At 36.7% G+C, this 17,065-nt stretch overlaps 1 pseudogene; it reads left to right on the top strand.

Annotated features, from left to right (window-relative positions):
* Positions 1-3,537: 3,537 nt before the first annotated feature.
* LOC114297351 (heat stress transcription factor A-6b pseudogene) overlaps positions 3,538-17,065 on the top strand; it is a 266,512-nt pseudogene continuing 252,984 nt past the window's right edge.

The raw sequence follows: 17,065 nt of genomic DNA, 5'->3' as shown, positions 1-17,065 counted from the left end.
ACCACTTCAAAACATGATCAAACCTAGTAATTTAATGGAAAACATGATGAATGACCCAAAATGTAAGTGAGATTAACACATGCATGAAAGAAGTCTCTGAAATCATGCTCAATTTGTAAGAAAATGCACATGCATACATGGATTGATCTACCTCTCTACTCCTTAAGCTTGATTCTTACCTCTTATAGTTCAATTTACTTGAATTCTTGTATGAATTAACTCAACTTCAAGGCTAAAGGCTTGGTTTCATACCTTAGATGTTCGATTAGGCTCTAGGTGCTAGAATCTTGAACTAGATAAACAAATCCTCAAGTTTTCTTCTTTTCTCCTAGTAATTCCCTCCTTGTGAAATCAATTCTTCAACCTAGGACCTAAATCCCTCAATTCTCTTCCTCTCTCACGTTGAGCATCAAAATGAGGAAGGAAGAAATGAAAAGGTAAGCTTAGTGGGGTCAAAATGGCCCTATAGGTAGTAATTAATCTAAATTAATCAAATGGCATTAATTTAATCTAATGTAATCGTTCCGAACCGAATTTTACTTAAACCTACCATAAAATTCTATAAATCCTAATTAGTATATAAATCGAGTCAATTTTTGTATCCGATGCCGATAAGGCCTTAAATTCGCAAATCGAAACTAAAACATAAACAGAGCTTTCTACGCTAAACAGATAGAGACACATTAATAATGCAATACACATGTCATTAACTCATGATTTCTTCTTAATCACTTGTTAGGTACACTTAAGCATGAATTAACGTTAATTAAGGGTCGGGCTTGTTGCACACTTGAACACCAACAACCAAGAAAAATCCCACGTCGAAAGAAATAGTTCCTTGTACAATCATCACAAGGCAAAGCCTAGAGTGGCAAATAAAAATTGGCGATGAGTACACACACTGAATGAAGGAAACATAGAGCAAACAAACCATGAAATTTCTTGTACACACACGGAAAATGCTCAATAATAGAAGAAACTAAGCAATAACATTATGATGAGAGAAACGTTTTACTTACATTTCCCATTGCATGTAGTCCCTTGTCAAAAAATAAATGATTCCCAAGAATGAGAACAGTAAGCCAAATGCTGTCAATCCCTGCCCAATCTCTGTTTCATCATAGAGTTTTCATTTCTTTCATTAATCAGAATTTTGAAATGCAACAATTCATAAAAATAGAGTTAATGTTATGAAGGTGAAGAACCTAAATAAGTTAATTGGTTTGTATAACAAAATAAACATATAGAAGAGTACCTTATCCAATGTCAATAAACACCAAACAATCAATAATGGGATTCGAGGATTTCAATTGCCAAACCAGTTTAAGAACATAGAATTATTATGCATACCAAAAAACAAGAAAGAAATCATCAAAATGCGAAAACTTTGATTAAACCATATGAGGGTTCCAAGCAATTGAGGGATAGATAGATGGTGGATAATTTGCAGCCCACGTGTCCAGCCCACACCTGCAAGGAAAAAATTAAAAAAAATAAATAAGTAAATAACTGAAGGAAACTAAACTACTTAACAAATAGAGCAAAAATCCAAATCCAATAAATAGCTCAAGGAATGATATAATTCTTAACAAACTTATTTGCATAAACAAATAGCACAAATTGATTCTCAATTCCCAATAATATTTGAGAGTACACATTTAAAAACACATAATCTTGTGGTTCCTCAATGATATACTAATATTATTGCTGTCAAGAGGATCAAATTCATCTTCTAGATCAAAATAATTTTGCTGTGAAGAGGATCTACCAATATTCTTGGTGGATTTAGTAATACCATTTTTCAAGCTAAAGGAAGACCATTTTCTTAGATGAAACCTAATTTACTTCCAGAAGTTGCTTTTAGAATCCAAACAAATTTAATCCATTTACCCAAAATACCCACCCAGCAATTACAGAAAACAAAGACAGAAGTTGGGTTGGGCATACTGATATTATTCCAGGCAGGGAGAACAAACTAGTAAAAAAGCAAGGTTATCATCATCAATCAATACAAGTATGTTATTATTGGGTTGGGCATATTGTCAAACACATGGTGAGCACAAGATAAAATTATAACAGAACAACAAAACAAAGATAGCACATAGTTTGAGCCACATATTAAATTGAATTAGGGCAACAAAACAAGGAAATCAAATACATACTATCAAACAAAGCACCCTTAAAAATCTAAGATCTTTCACCAAGAACCCAATGTCATATGATCGAGCACATGGTGGACACACAATTAAACAGTTGTAAGGATCAAGAATAGAGCCCCAAATAGATAAATTAGGAATAATTTCATAATTGATAAAAGGAAGAAGACACACCTCAGTTTCTGCAGGTTGTTCCAGCTCATAGAACATACACCAATCCAGGATGTATGGCCATAAATATACTGAACGTTCTGTTTCGGTGATGTGTTTGAAAATCCACTTAACTCTTTTAGATCTTCCACCGTTCCACCGATCACACCACTCAACTCCTGAAGAGCTTATTGGTTGTGTCATCAGCTTATCCCTTCTTGAAGGTTCCTGCTGCTTGTGATCTTCCTGAAATGGTGATAGCGGTGTATGCGTTTTGTGCAAGATTCCAGAAGGGAGAACTGGTGGCCTCCGATTAGTTGGTCAATCGGTTGTAGATGTCGTGGCTATTGTCATTGTTAAGAATAGAGAGAGGCATAGCCAAGCACCAACGTTACACCACTGCATTACACCACTGTTATATCCTTTTTATATATGTTATAGATATTGTGAGAGGTAAAAACTTGATCTCAAATATCACCCCGATGTCTATGGCCAAGTAAGGCAGGTGGTAGGGTAGCCAAGCTAGTAACTGGGCAAGATTAGTTGGTCGAGCTAGATACAGTTGGAAACGAATCATTCCATCAACACAATTTAACATAAAAAAAACGAATCATTCGTTTCTTCAGTTGGAAACGTTTCTTCATTTGAAAATTGTGATGGAACGAATCATCACTTTAACATTTTCATTTGATTGTTTTTTCAAGTTAGATTCTAATTTGACTAGGTAATTGTCAAAAAAAAAAAAAAAAACCCAAAAAATTTTAACTTCCCCCCCCTCTTCTTTGTTTTGCAATTTCTTCACTACTCTGTTCAAACTCCATTTTTTGTGCTCTGTTCTGTAGTATCTCAATCTCCTCTTTAGCACCTTTGGATCTTTAACAAATTTCAGCTTAACATTCATTTGATCAAACCATTTAATTGTCTGTCAAGTTAGACCGTAATTCGACAAGGGAATTTTGACAAGAATTCAAACCCAACAAGATTTAACCTTTTTTTGTGGCAATCTCTTCACTACTCTGTATTCTCAATACTACATTCTCTGTGCTTCTCTGTTCTTCACAGTATATCAATCTCCTATTTGGCACCTTTGGATCATTCACAAGTTTCTAGTTAACATTCATTTGACCATAACATTTTCTTCTTTTTTGCAATTTTGATTATGAATCCTTCATACCCAGTTAAGGAGGAGTAGTGGGGATCGAGTTCATCACAATCCGGTGAGCTGGCAAGGATGTGGCCACCGCTGCCACAGCCGATGGAGGGGCTTCATGATACAGGCCCCCTTCCATTTCTGACAAAGACCTATGACAAGGTGGATGATCCAACCAATAATCAAATAGTTTCTTGAAGCAGGGAGGGTCACAGCTTTGTTGTTTGGGATCCACATGCCTTCTCTACCAATCTCCTCCCAAGACTCTTCAAGCACAACAACTTCTCAAGTTTTGTCAGGTAGCTCAACACTTATGTGAGTACTCTTCTCAATTGAAAATCTTGTTTTTCCTTGCATTTTTAATATCAAAAGGAATAAATAAATAATAAATAATAACTAAATAAATATATATAAATGGTAAATGCAGTATGTTTGGGAAACTATGAGAATTTCCTCAATTCCTAGAACTATTTCATTGACTGTTTATTGATCTATTTTTTTAGCGTGGATGATCTTCATGTGGGTTCTTGGATTCTCACATATCTGAATGTTAAGGCACTTTGAATTGGTCTCCATTCTACCCTTTGATTTGGATGATTTAGAACTTCATTTCATTCTTTAAATCTTTTTATTCTTAGTTTTGCATATCTTTAAAGGGTAATGCTATGGTACATTTACATGTACCATACATTTAGTTATGAAGTTATGTGAATTTATATCATAACTAATATCATATAGATCATAACCATTATTGTCACAACCCAAACCAACCCCTAAAAGTTTGGACATGACCGGTCTCACATGAGGCCTAAACTTGGTTACTTTAATGGCACTTAACCTCGGGGCTTAAACGGAAGCGAAACAATAGAAGAATAAACATTCATTGAGTTGTGTCTAAATGCCAGGATTAAAGAGTTTTGCCATACATATATAATATTCTATGATCGTTTCACAATACAAAATGTAAAAGAAGAACAACTTGAAAGTTAAGCATCATCAACTTTTATACACATGCCCATTGTTCTCAAAACTTACAACAAAACATATTGTCATAGGGATTAATCAAAATGAGACAAAAGAGTCACTTTGGGTGACTTAGCAAAACAGGTTCAGTTACAGGCTTTTGGGCTAGCCTAGGGTTGATCCACAAGCTGGTGTAGACGTGCCCGAACGTCCCAGGCTCCGCGCGCGACATGGCGCGATCATTAGGCTACTATTACAGTTCGGACCCAATGTCACGGTTCTGAATCTAATCTCACAATGTGCGATGTGAGACTGATAAATCACCAAAGAGTCTAAATCCGGCAAATCGTTTTGGAAAACTGATTTTTGTAAAGAAGTGCCAAATATGGACTGTTTTGCCAGATACAGAGTCGCCACCTAAATATTTTATTTTGGAGGAATTTAAGAAACCCTGACTCGTGCCTAAGGCCACGTGTCCGTCATCACCAAAGTTGCCTCGGCTCAGGAACTTGGGTACGAGAAGGGAAGGTCATGCAATGAGCACCCCCGCTCGCTTGATCAAAGATCGGCCTGTATTAAGCATGATATCTTATTTTTTTGAAAACACATATGTTCTTATTCTGGTTTATTAAACCTAGAATTACTATGTGATGCGCACAGCATACAAGTATAGACTAGATCGCCTAAGTTGGAATAGAACATTGCATATTTGTTTGTTTGAAAACAGTTTGAAGTTTGCTACTCGCCAGTAGGCTAAATCGAGGATTTCAATGAATTATTCCAATTCAAGCAAGCCAACCTTCACCCATAGGCATTCAGGCAGTTAATCACTTAAGCAGTTAGCCTCATGGCAAGCATGCTATCATGGCAACACTCACACTCATGCAAGGATGCTAAAGCATAAACACTTACAGTGTACTTCGAGCCAAAACAAAGAACTAGTTAGTAATCAATGCATGATCCTAGTTCATGTTAAGGTGACTAATGCAACACATGCAAAATGCAACTAGAAATAGGCTCGGCTATTCTAAGATGGCATATGAGATGCAACATTTGATAAAATGTATTCAAATTGGAATTAAAATACAATGCAGTTAGTATAATGCGCCGAGCCCGGTACATGCAAGACAAATGAATGATGCACGCATGCAAGCATGAGGTATGCTAAACAAAATATGCCCTAAAACTAACCATCGTAAGCGGTTAAGTAAAAGGGAGACAGAAATGGAGGTTGGAAGACATGCATCACACACACGCACGCTTATTACAACAATTCGCCCTCTCGACGGAGGGTCTGAATAAATAATACAAACCCACTAATTAACTAACTATCAAGCTAATTAATTATTACACAACCAAATTGAATAATTAGCTACAAGTAATTATTACAAAAACTTAAACTAATTAACGAATTAATTAAGTTACAAAACCGAATGCTAATTAACAAATAAAGCATTAAAATATGTAGACTAGGCCGCCTCAGCTCTGCCTTGAAGAAGTTGAAGATGCATGCTCGATTCCCGTCTTGAAAGCTCTCCAAATGCTATTTAGAGGCTCTGTCTGCAGGGTGTCTTTGAGAACTAGCTGCTGGATCTTACCAAAAACATGCTGAGGAGTGCACCAGTGGCCTGCCGACCATGAGAAGCTGTTGCCGACCACCCAGCCGGCCAAGAGTGCACACCGCCGGCCAAGGATGAGAGGTTGTCGGCCATTGGTGTGTTGTGACACCAAGCTGCAACAGAGCACAAAACAGAGGAAATGGAGGGCCTCCCAAGGATATGTACGCATTATGCCATCTCAAATCACCTCGAAACATCAAGGGAGAGGCATTATCGGATCCAAGACCATCAATCACGCATCTCGATGCATGATGGCCAAAGATCCAACTTGTGCAAATCAATGTAGAATGAATGCACAAAAACACATAAGTGCCTAGAACTCTATCATGCATTGTCAAGAGTGTCGGCGACCAAGAATTGAGACACGTTTCATCACTTGAAGTATGAAACGTCCCTCGTTTCTTGTGCTCGGATTAATATTTAATCCAAACAACAATGCAACACAAGCATGGCAAACATGCAATATGACTTAAGCATGCAAACATGCAACTACATGGTATACTCAATGCAACGTGATATGATTAACTTAACAAAGCTAATGATATGCGGGCAATGCTAATGCATGCATGCGCAATGCAATGCTACAAGGGCAAATTAGCAATGTTAGGGACATGCATACTCAATGTAAGGCAAAATAACTACGTGGCATGCACAATGCAATGTAGGATGGCATACTACATGCAATGAACAATATGGCATACTCAATGCAATATACATAGCATACTCAATGGACTTAAACCAAAAGGGTAGACCTCAGTCATGCCCCAAATCAGTGGCCATTAGTGTTGAAATGACGGTATGAAAAGCATGAAAAGGCAAGGCAAACATGCATGCCAATTGGCTCAAGGATCAAAGAACAAAGATACGACTCTTAAGCACACTTAAAGAGTGACAAGCATGGATATGTGACAGCGCCATAAGTTCTGAAAACATGCATGGAATGATGCCAAACCACCCTAGCAAGACAAACAAATCATGCAAGAAAGCTCAAAGCTCGAAACTAGGAAAGGGACTTAAGCCAAGGCCATGCAAAGCAAGCCTCAAAGGGGAAAGGGCATCTAAGACAGTCCCAAGGTAGGTTAAGGTGAGACTAAAAACATGCTTGAACCTAGCCAATGCGAGCTAGAACAAAAGGCCAAAAACATGAAGCATGCAAAGCTACAAAAGGGGTATTACACTACACCTATTAAAACCAAACATGGCATGACTTGGACAGCATAAAACAGAGTTACATCATGATACAACAAGACCAAAAATGCACTGGTATGATGACCCAAAGGCCTAGGCTTAATGGTGTGCACAATGATCCATTCATGAGGCATAAAACACCAACCCTTCAAGGCATTGAAAGCATGACAAAGACAAGTGTATGACCATGGAACACGCACTGATATAACACTTCAAATGATTCCAAAGCATGCAAATAATCCAAATAAAGCATGCTAATGGACTTGGTGTACAAAGCCATCAAGCTAGATTGAACCATGGCTATACAAAGCAAATCATGCATGGCCAAAACAACCTAAATCAGAGCTAAAGCATGTTAAAACATGGATAAAAGCTTCATGAAGTTAAGCAAAAAACATGCTAGAATGACATGTTAAAGCATGAGACACACTAGGCTATTTCATGGAAATGCACTACAAGTGCATGGAGCATGCAAAGGCTAACCAAACTAAACCCTAACAGAGGTATGACATGGCAAGACATCGCCAAAAACATGCTGAAATGGAAAGAAAACAAACTAGAATGACATGCCACTTCATGAAGCATACAAGACTAGTTTGTATGATTTACACTACAAGTGTATTAATCATGCATGGAGTGACAAAACCAAGCAAAAACAATGGCATGCCACAGAAAAATAACCACAAATACAAGCTAAGATATGACCAACATAAACTTAACAAACATGCTCACACATGAGGCATATGAAGCAAGTAAACACGACACAAGGAAAGGGGATGACCCTCTCCTATTTAAGACTTCAAAACCACCTTTCCACCACTAAAAATCCTCTGGATTTCAGTGGTAGAAAGGTAATGCAAAGGTTGCAACAAGAGCCTAAAGGGATGGCTCAAAACAAGGCCTAACAAGGCCTAAGGGGAGGTAGATCACCCTAAATGAAAAAAAGACCTTAAACAAACTTTTTAAGCATTCAAAAATAGAACTTTTTCCAGTAGAAAGCTAAGCTTAAAACAGCATACAAGAAGGGATAAAAGCTTAAGCAAGAATGGGGGTTTTAAGGGATAGAAACTCACCCTTGAAGACCTTCTTCAAAGCTGCAGCTCCAGCAAGCTTTTCAAGCCCAAATCAACCCAAGAACACCAAAAACAATTTCAAGAAGCCTCAGCAATACATGCAAGGTGTTTGAGTGTGTGTTTGTGTGTTAAGCTAAGACAAAACTACATTTTCAAGACACAAAGCAAGAGCAAAAGAGAGGTATAGATACAAAACTATATCTATATCTCAAACCTCAAATTTCTGAACCCCTGAAATGGAGGAGGAGCCTCTCTTTTTATAGAAGAGAGGCAATGCAAAGCTTGTTCAACAAGCTTGAAAAGAGGCTCATCCCTTCATACACGTGTATGAGGGAGAGATGAGTGAAAACCAGCTGGCTCAAAAGATCTGGCGTGAAATTTGCTGAGACAAAGCGTTATGCTGGCCATTAGCTATGGTCAGCAGTGGCTCACTGATGGCCGGCAGGGATCATCAGTAGCAGGCAGGGGAAAGTGCATAGCTGGCAGTGCTAAACAGTGGCCGACAGTCCCCCATGAGAATCATGCAGAAAGGACCAACATATGGTCCAAAAATGGGGCAAAAAGGATACAGGGTTTGGAAAGCTCAAATCTGCGATGTTCCGCCGCGAAAGTCGAGTAATCGATGAGTAATTGAACTTGTGGTTGGATGTACCTGCAAGCACAACCAAGTCTTGAGGACGGTAAAAAATGGGGTGTCTACAGCTGGTCACCTACAATACATTCAGAAAAGTAAAGTGAGCAAGGCTCAATGAATGATAGTAGTATAAACAAATTCAAAGTACGAACATAAACTAATAGAGCATTTTCTCAAGTCATGCGCTTAGTCATATCTCCTTTTTCTGAACGGTCTTGGATCCACATAAGATAGAACGGCCTCAGGCCCAACCGAGTACAGAACGGCCTTAGGCCCATCATAATAGCAAAACAGCCTCAGGCCCAACAAAATACAGAACGGCCTTAGGCCTAATACATTACAGAACGGTCACAGGCCTATTATGTTACAGAATGGGCTTCGGCCCATTTCGTTACAAAATGACCTCATACCCATTATAGTAGCAAAACAGAACGACCTCAAGTCCATACTTCACATGTCGGGGCTCAAACATATATATATATATATACATATATCGGACACATTGCATAGAACATAAAGTATTGGGTCTTTAATAACAATTATAATACAAAATGTGAACAAAGCGTTTTAGTAAGCTACTATCATTCACAGTGATGTGGGTGGATGCCGGTTCCTTCCTGCGGATGCCCTACACAAAGCATATAAATCATTAATACATCACTTTTCTTTTCATTTCTCATTATTTAATTCGTTATACTTCACATAATTAAGTGCATCCTGGGAGCATCAAACGGACATAACCATATTTTTAAGAAGTCGGGAAGAGCAAGAGAAGATCGCGGATTTTTCCGGCTTGGGCCGTATGTGCGGAGGTCATCGCCGCACGTGCGGGACGGTTGGCCGCACGTGCCTTTTTAACGGAATGCCCTGACATTTCTCCCCTATTTGTGCTTCCTGCATGTGCGGCCATGGGTCCTGCACGTGCAGTTGTTTGCCCTGTTTTTCAATCCAAAACTTCAACAATCTTAGGGCACAAAGGGGTAGTTTTTTATAGCCAAACTCAAGATAAATTTGCATTAACACATGACATAACAACACATAAACATGTGATTCTAGCTCTTTGGCCTTTTACACTTCAAATTTCCATGATTTTTCACTCCTACTATGTAGATATACATGCACCATTGCTTAGCTATTCTTTGACATGAATTCAAACACATAAAAGAATGAGACTAGGAAAAACATAGAGAAATCAAGTGATTATATTGCTATCTTACACATTCAAGAGGTATATGATCATGTGTCCAAACAAACCTTAGCTTTCATGGAGAAAGAATACTCCAATACAAAGTTTAATTCAAGTCAATTTAAGAGGAAATTGAGAGTGTACCAAGGATCTATACTCACTTGAAGTTGAATTCTTCAATTGCTCCTAGCAAGTTTCTCAATCCCTAAACTTCTTGACTTCCCTCTTCTCCCTTCCTTTCTCCCTTCTACCAAGTTCTCTAGATTTCTCACTCCATTTATATTTCAAAGAATGAATCCAAGGAAAGAGTCTATATAACACTAATATAAGTTTAGCTTCTATCCTAGCCAAACGAGCCTTAACGATTCAGACAATAGATTTTCAATTAAGTTTTCCAAATGGCTCTAAAAATTCCCATTAGCATGTTCCCATATTCAATTTCAGCCTATTACGTCTCTACGGCCTTAAATTGTCAAGTTAACATTTAATTTTTAACAGATGTATTTCAACAAGCAACAGGTAAATAACCATAATTCAACTATTCCCACATGTAAGCATAACTTTACATGAAATTTCATATTAAACATATAATTTTTCGTAAAACTAGAGATGCAAAACACATAAGAGGGTCGGGTTATTACAATTATCATATAAGTTCATAACTTGGTTGTAATGGTTTATACCAACATATCATATTACCTCATAACATTCACCTTTCTCTTCTCTTTCACCATAGCCGAAGCTTCCGCCATGGCCAAAGACCACCAGCCTCGTCGGCGATCCACGCCAGCGTTGTCGACATTTTCTTCACAAGCCGTTACTCTGTTCACGTCTCTACCATGGGCTTGTCAGCAAATATTTTCCCTTCTAGTCGAGTTGAATATTTACGAGAGCTCTTTTCTATAGGTCAGGTATATTCCTATTTACAGCCACCCAAGATAACTGTGCCATTGGGGCTTTGATTTCAAAACCCTAACCCTTATTGAATATCTAATATTAAGGTTTGTTCTCAGTCAAAATTAACATCTGCAACCACCCAAGATAGGGCTTTGATTTCAAAACCCTAACCCTAAAAAATGAATAGCTGATGATATTAAGTTTGGTTTACATTCAAAATTAACATCGGTTCTCAATCATATTCGCATTTGTTTAATTGCTTTCTCTTTGCTATAGCATTATACATCTATATGCTGATTAAACACACAGGCGACCTTGCTCAAGCTTTTTTGAGAAAATCTAAAAGTGCACCTAAGGAGAAAAATTTAAACGAGTTTTTTTTTACAATGTAAATTTTTATATAAAATAAATTTTCTCTGTTTTTAAGCTACAAAATTACTTTAAAGTTTTATTTATTATTTTTTTTTGTGGAAAGTTTGGCAGATCCAAATTTTTATTTGACACAAGTAAAATAAAAAACCTAGACATATAAAACAAACACCAATAACATAATAATGTGTAAAAGAAAATTTATAATAAAATAATATAATCTAATTGGTGTATTTACTTATCTTAAAATGATTTGTGGATCAAGCTTGAATGGTGTTGTTTGATAGAATGATTTATCTGGGTATTGTTTTGATCGTATGATTATGTTATGAAAACCAATAGATATGTAAGAAATTGTAGACTTTGTTTGAGCTTCTGATTAATATGTTAGAATCAAAAGAGCTCTCTTGGATTGCTTCCTGATATGAAATTTTGGATTTGAAAGTTGTGTGCAAGATTAGTGTGATATGGGAAAACCCAACTCATCTTAACACTCTTGTTCAATTAGAGTTTTATCAAACATTTAAAAAAAAAAAAAAAAAATTGATGAATTTTTTTCTTTCAACTTAGGCTAGTTGAAGACAAGTGCAACCAATTTTCTTGATGAATTCTTCAAAAATTGTTATCTAGAAAAACATTTCATTGTGTGTATGTGTATTGTGGTTTTATTGAACCCTTTGATAATGATAATCTTGAACATTGTTTACAGATTCAATGATAATACTTGTTGTTTACTCATTTTTTTGGTTTAGTGGAAACTTACTTTCCTATGAGAAATGTTACTTTCTCATATCTATATATTTAAGATACATATATATATATATATATATATATATGCGCGCGCACACACACACACACATAGGGGTGACCATTGGTTGAATGGTAAAAATCTTAGCCTAATAACCTTTAAGTTATGAGTTCAAGTCTTGAGGTAGCTAATTTGTGTACTATGGCAAAGGTTAGGTGTGTACCCAATCTTTTCCCTCCTAGACACATATTAATGTGTACTATTTGGGTGTTGTTTATATATATATATATACACACACATAGAGATAGCATATCATATGCATATAGGTATGTATATATGCATACATATAATCTACCCTTATACCCATTAGTTTTCTTGATTGTTTGTATCAATCTCTAGACCTTGAAAACATATATTTAATAAATTAGTAATTATATCTCTTGTATCAATTATCTTTTTTTACCAATTTTAGATTTACGGTGAATCTACAGCGTCTAATTAGGTAGCATAATGGGGAAATGAGGAGTGGTACTTGGAGGACCCAAGACTAAAGGCTTTAGTAAATGGTTTTGTGTTACCTACTCTTCAGGGAAAGACCTTCTCTCTTGACTTCTAAGTTAAAGTTGCTTTTAAATAGCAACTTTTGTGGTAGTATGCCGTTATTCCTTTCGTTTTCAACTATTCTTTTTGAAATGTTAGTACCTATGACTCATCAATTATGCCAATAGGCCATTGACAGAACTTACCCATGCTTTGGAAGTTTGGCAGTGATTGTGATTGCAATTAATACCTTTCAATGGGTATGGCAACAAAAAAAAAAAAAAAAAAAAAAAAATTATGGTTTTGGAAAATATGCCTGCATCACTTGCATGTTCTATTCATTTGTGCTATTACAGATTTTGTACTTTTTTCTTACAGAAAACATGTTGCTATTGTTTGATTATTGAAAGAACAAGGTAAAAATTGGCTTATAACATAGTCCAATTATTTGAAGATGGTATAGAACATCTTGGATGTGGACTAATGGGAATTTGCGCTCCAATTTAACATTCTAGTGTTAGTTATAGAAATGTTTTATTTTAATTTTTAGTCAAAGCCTTTTGGATTCCATTGTAAAATAGTATTTTGTATGCATTACACGTTGAAAGCATATGGCCTTTTTTTGAAATGTGCCTTATGGATTTCCCGAAATCTGCAAGCAATCAATGTTGTATGGTGCATTCTAATTGTGCTTTATTTATATATTTCGTTACTTAATAACTGTCCTTCTAGAGAAAAAAATGCATACATTATTGTGCTAGTTACTTTTTAAGAAGAAAACAAATTGATAGGTATTATTGTTTCTTTTTACTTTTTAACGGTGAACATATAATTTTTTCCTTAGCTGCTATGTTTGTCATAATCTTATTCACTTTGGTATAGTTTTCTCTCTCTCGCAGTTGAAGGTTGTTCATCATGGCTTGCCATATGAAAGTGTTCGATGGGAGCTAATTTGAATTTAAAACTTTTTTTTTAAGTGGATGGCTTTCTAAGCTTATATTTGCTTTAAAATTTGTATGGTTGCTTTAAGTTTTCCATTGTCCCATGTCTCCATGTTGATGATAGAAATAAGAATGTCATAGTACCCCTTGACATAAACACACACCAGCCCCAGTATTTTTGTTAGCTTACATGTGGGGACACATACTAGCAAGGTGGGTAAGTACAAGGTTAGGTGGGTTTGTGATTCAGGACTTCTCTCTTGCCAAAGTACTCCTGGCTTTTGCCAACTCAAACGACTATGAATGGAAAAAAAAATGTCCTCTTAAGATTCAATGAGGAAACTTGACTCGGACATTATGTTTATTCACTAAAAGAATTACCCTAGAAACAATAAGCCTAACAGAAAATATATATAGTACTTAAATAGTACTTTATTTTGCTCAAATGTGTTTGTCTACTTTGTTTTATCACTTACCTTTAGATTTGAGTTTTCAACCCTTGCTTTAGAAAATCAAAGGAAGCTACCAAGGAGGGTTACTGATTTTAAAGAGGGGTTATAGAGCAAACATAATAGTTGGCCAAGGTTGGTGGTGTGTTTTCCTATACCTAATCTGAATCTTCTCCTTGATATTTGGCTTATATTTTTTTTTTATACAGGTTTTGGATTCTATAATTTTGTTGTGGTTAGTCTATTGTATACACTAAAATATTCCATCTGCCAATTGTGTTACTTATTATTGGTTAGTCTCTTGTATACATGGACAAAATGGATTGGAAATATGGGAGAGTTAAGGGTAAGGAACCCGGTCAACTTTAACATGTTATCAAAGAATCCAAGAATTTTAACTATTGTTGCAATTTCCTTTCTTATAAAATTTACATCTTCTCAATTATAGCGATCCTGGTTTTCCCTTCATTGTTTAATTGTATTTCGGACTCGGTTCCGTGGATGTGTTGTTGTCTTATTCCCGTTTCCATCCTTTACTCTTTGTATATGAGTCTTGGGTCGTGTTGGGCAGGTTTGAAACAGGTTGGGTGTGTTTAGAAAAACAGGTTGGTTGTGGTTGGAAAACAAGGGTTAGTGTCCATTAAATTTTCATAATAGTCCATTTAATGCCAACTAGTGTTCATTTAACCCAACTAGGGTTCATTTAATCCAACTAGTGTCCATTTAATGCCAACTAGTGTCTTTTCATAATCCAACTAGTGTTTATTAGTGGGCTTTAATGAACCAATAAATTCTAACTTGACCTTTCAATTCTAGCCAGCGGGCTTCTATGCCATGTTACACCAGATTTGCCTATAAATATCACCATTCCCTAGCATGGCAAACACTAGTAACACTCACACACACACACACATTCGACTAAAGGAGAAGAAGGGGAACAAGAGAGAAATCTTGAGAGGAAGAGGAAGGGATGGCTTGCTCTTCATTTTGATTCAAAAATTATTGGGTTTAGAGCACCTTCGAAATCCTTCATCTTCTCCATTTGGTCTCTCCATTTGAGGTAGGGATAACTACTCATTTTTATGATCTTTGACATAAACTTTTGGTCATTTTGATTTAATGTTGAAGTTGGGTGATTTTGGGTGTCAGGGTTTCAACTTGAATAAATAGGGGTTTTGCTAATTTGACCAATATATGTATATCTTGGGTCTTAAAATGAGCTTATTGATTGTTGTAGACACTGCATGATGATTAGGTGAATTAAAACTAATCGGTTGAATATGTCATTGAATATGACGGTTGGAATAATACATCGAATTTGTGTATTGGTTGATCGTGTATATGATAAGTGTTTATATACATTGTATTGTGTGGGAGGAGATAGGAGATGTACTCCACGGTTTGGGAGAAGATAGGGAATGGACTCCTAAACCGGATATTATTTGGGAGGAGATAGGGGATGCACTCCATTGATACAGCAAATCTGTGTATCATTTATGAAATATGAAGTGTTTTAATATGAGTTGCTATCTCATGTGAATTATGAAGTATGGAAGTGTTTTATTATGAGTTATAATCTCATTTAAATTGTTGATATTAGAAAGGATCATGGACATACTTGTCATGGATTTGGATTGTGTTGTATGTTGGTTTATATGAGTTAAACATTTATCAAAATGCTAATGTTTTAGTTATTGCTCATATTATGTTTAGCATATCTCTACTGGGCATTGGTTCACCCTATATGGGACATCATTTTCAGGTCCAGGTGATATGCCGCCTCCAAGGATGTAGCTTGGGAGGTTGTCGAAGCTGAAGGCTTCCTTTTTGTGATTATTTTGTGCGTTACATGTAAATCAAGCCAAGGGCTTATTTTGCGTTTTGAGTTAGTACTCTCTTCTTTGTAACCAAGTGTTGGCTTGGAAAAGTGTAAGCCCATAGGGCAATTTACTTTTGATGTCAACATGTAATACTTTTATAATGAATACTCTGATAAATAGAAATATGCTTTATCCTTTTATGTCTATGCATGTCAAAAATGTGGGTTTATATTGTATTATTTTGAGGGCGTTACAACTTGGTATTAGAGCGTACCAGGTTTGAATACTTTGGGTACGTGGGAAGTGGTTAGTACCACGGTGGGTTTGCCTCGCTTGTTAGAGACTTAGATGTAATGTTATGTACTTATGTGATAACATGTTTATGTGACTATATGGGTATGTGATTTAGTTTCTAGGATGTTGATTGGATCCTTGGATTTCTGGGAGTCCTATTGGAAAAGCACTTGATCAATGTTGTTTCTAACTGGAACTCTAGCAACGCCACGGGACTGTCATTATCCGAAAATGAAATTCGCAAGTGCTTATGTGATTATGTGCTTACGTGGAATGAATTATTGTTGTCCAAGTATTAGGACACGAGTGAAATAGCTTCGGTTTTTATAGATACGGGTGCATCTCATTCTTTTATTTCTGCTGCATTTGCATCTATTTTGGGGTTGGAGTTGGCGTAGTTAGCATCTCCTATATGTGTTGTATCACCTGTTGGGGGTGAATTGATTTTGAAACAGGGGTGACGGGGCTGTGATATAGAGGTCGCCGACCGCAGGCTTCCATTTTCTTTTGTAGTATGGCTATGTCAGGTTTTGATGTAATTTTGGGTATGGACTGGTTATCGTCATACCGGGCTGTTATTGATTGTTACTGCCAAAGAGTCACAGTATGTACCTTGAGCGGGGATTGTTTTCATTTCTTGGGGGATCGAGTTGGTAGTGTTTTGCCACCGGTGTATGATCCGCGAGGGCAGAGTGAGCTTAGTGGTTTTCTCACTAGCCTTATGAGTAGTGAGTGTGATGAGATCCAATTTGAGTTGCCGAGAGTGGTTTGTGAGTACTCGGACGTCTTTCCCGAGGATCTTGTTAGTTTGCCACCCCATCGAGAGATCGAGTTCTTTATTGACTTAGTGCCTGGCACGACACCGATTTCCATGGCACCTTACCGCTT

This window comes from Camellia sinensis, chromosome 12 (assembly GCF_055761805.1).
Source record: "Camellia sinensis isolate YWXY chromosome 12, ASM5576180v1, whole genome shotgun sequence".
Taxonomy (NCBI): Eukaryota; Viridiplantae; Streptophyta; class Magnoliopsida; order Ericales; family Theaceae; genus Camellia; species Camellia sinensis.
This window is presented reverse-complemented; position numbering and strand designations above follow the sequence as displayed.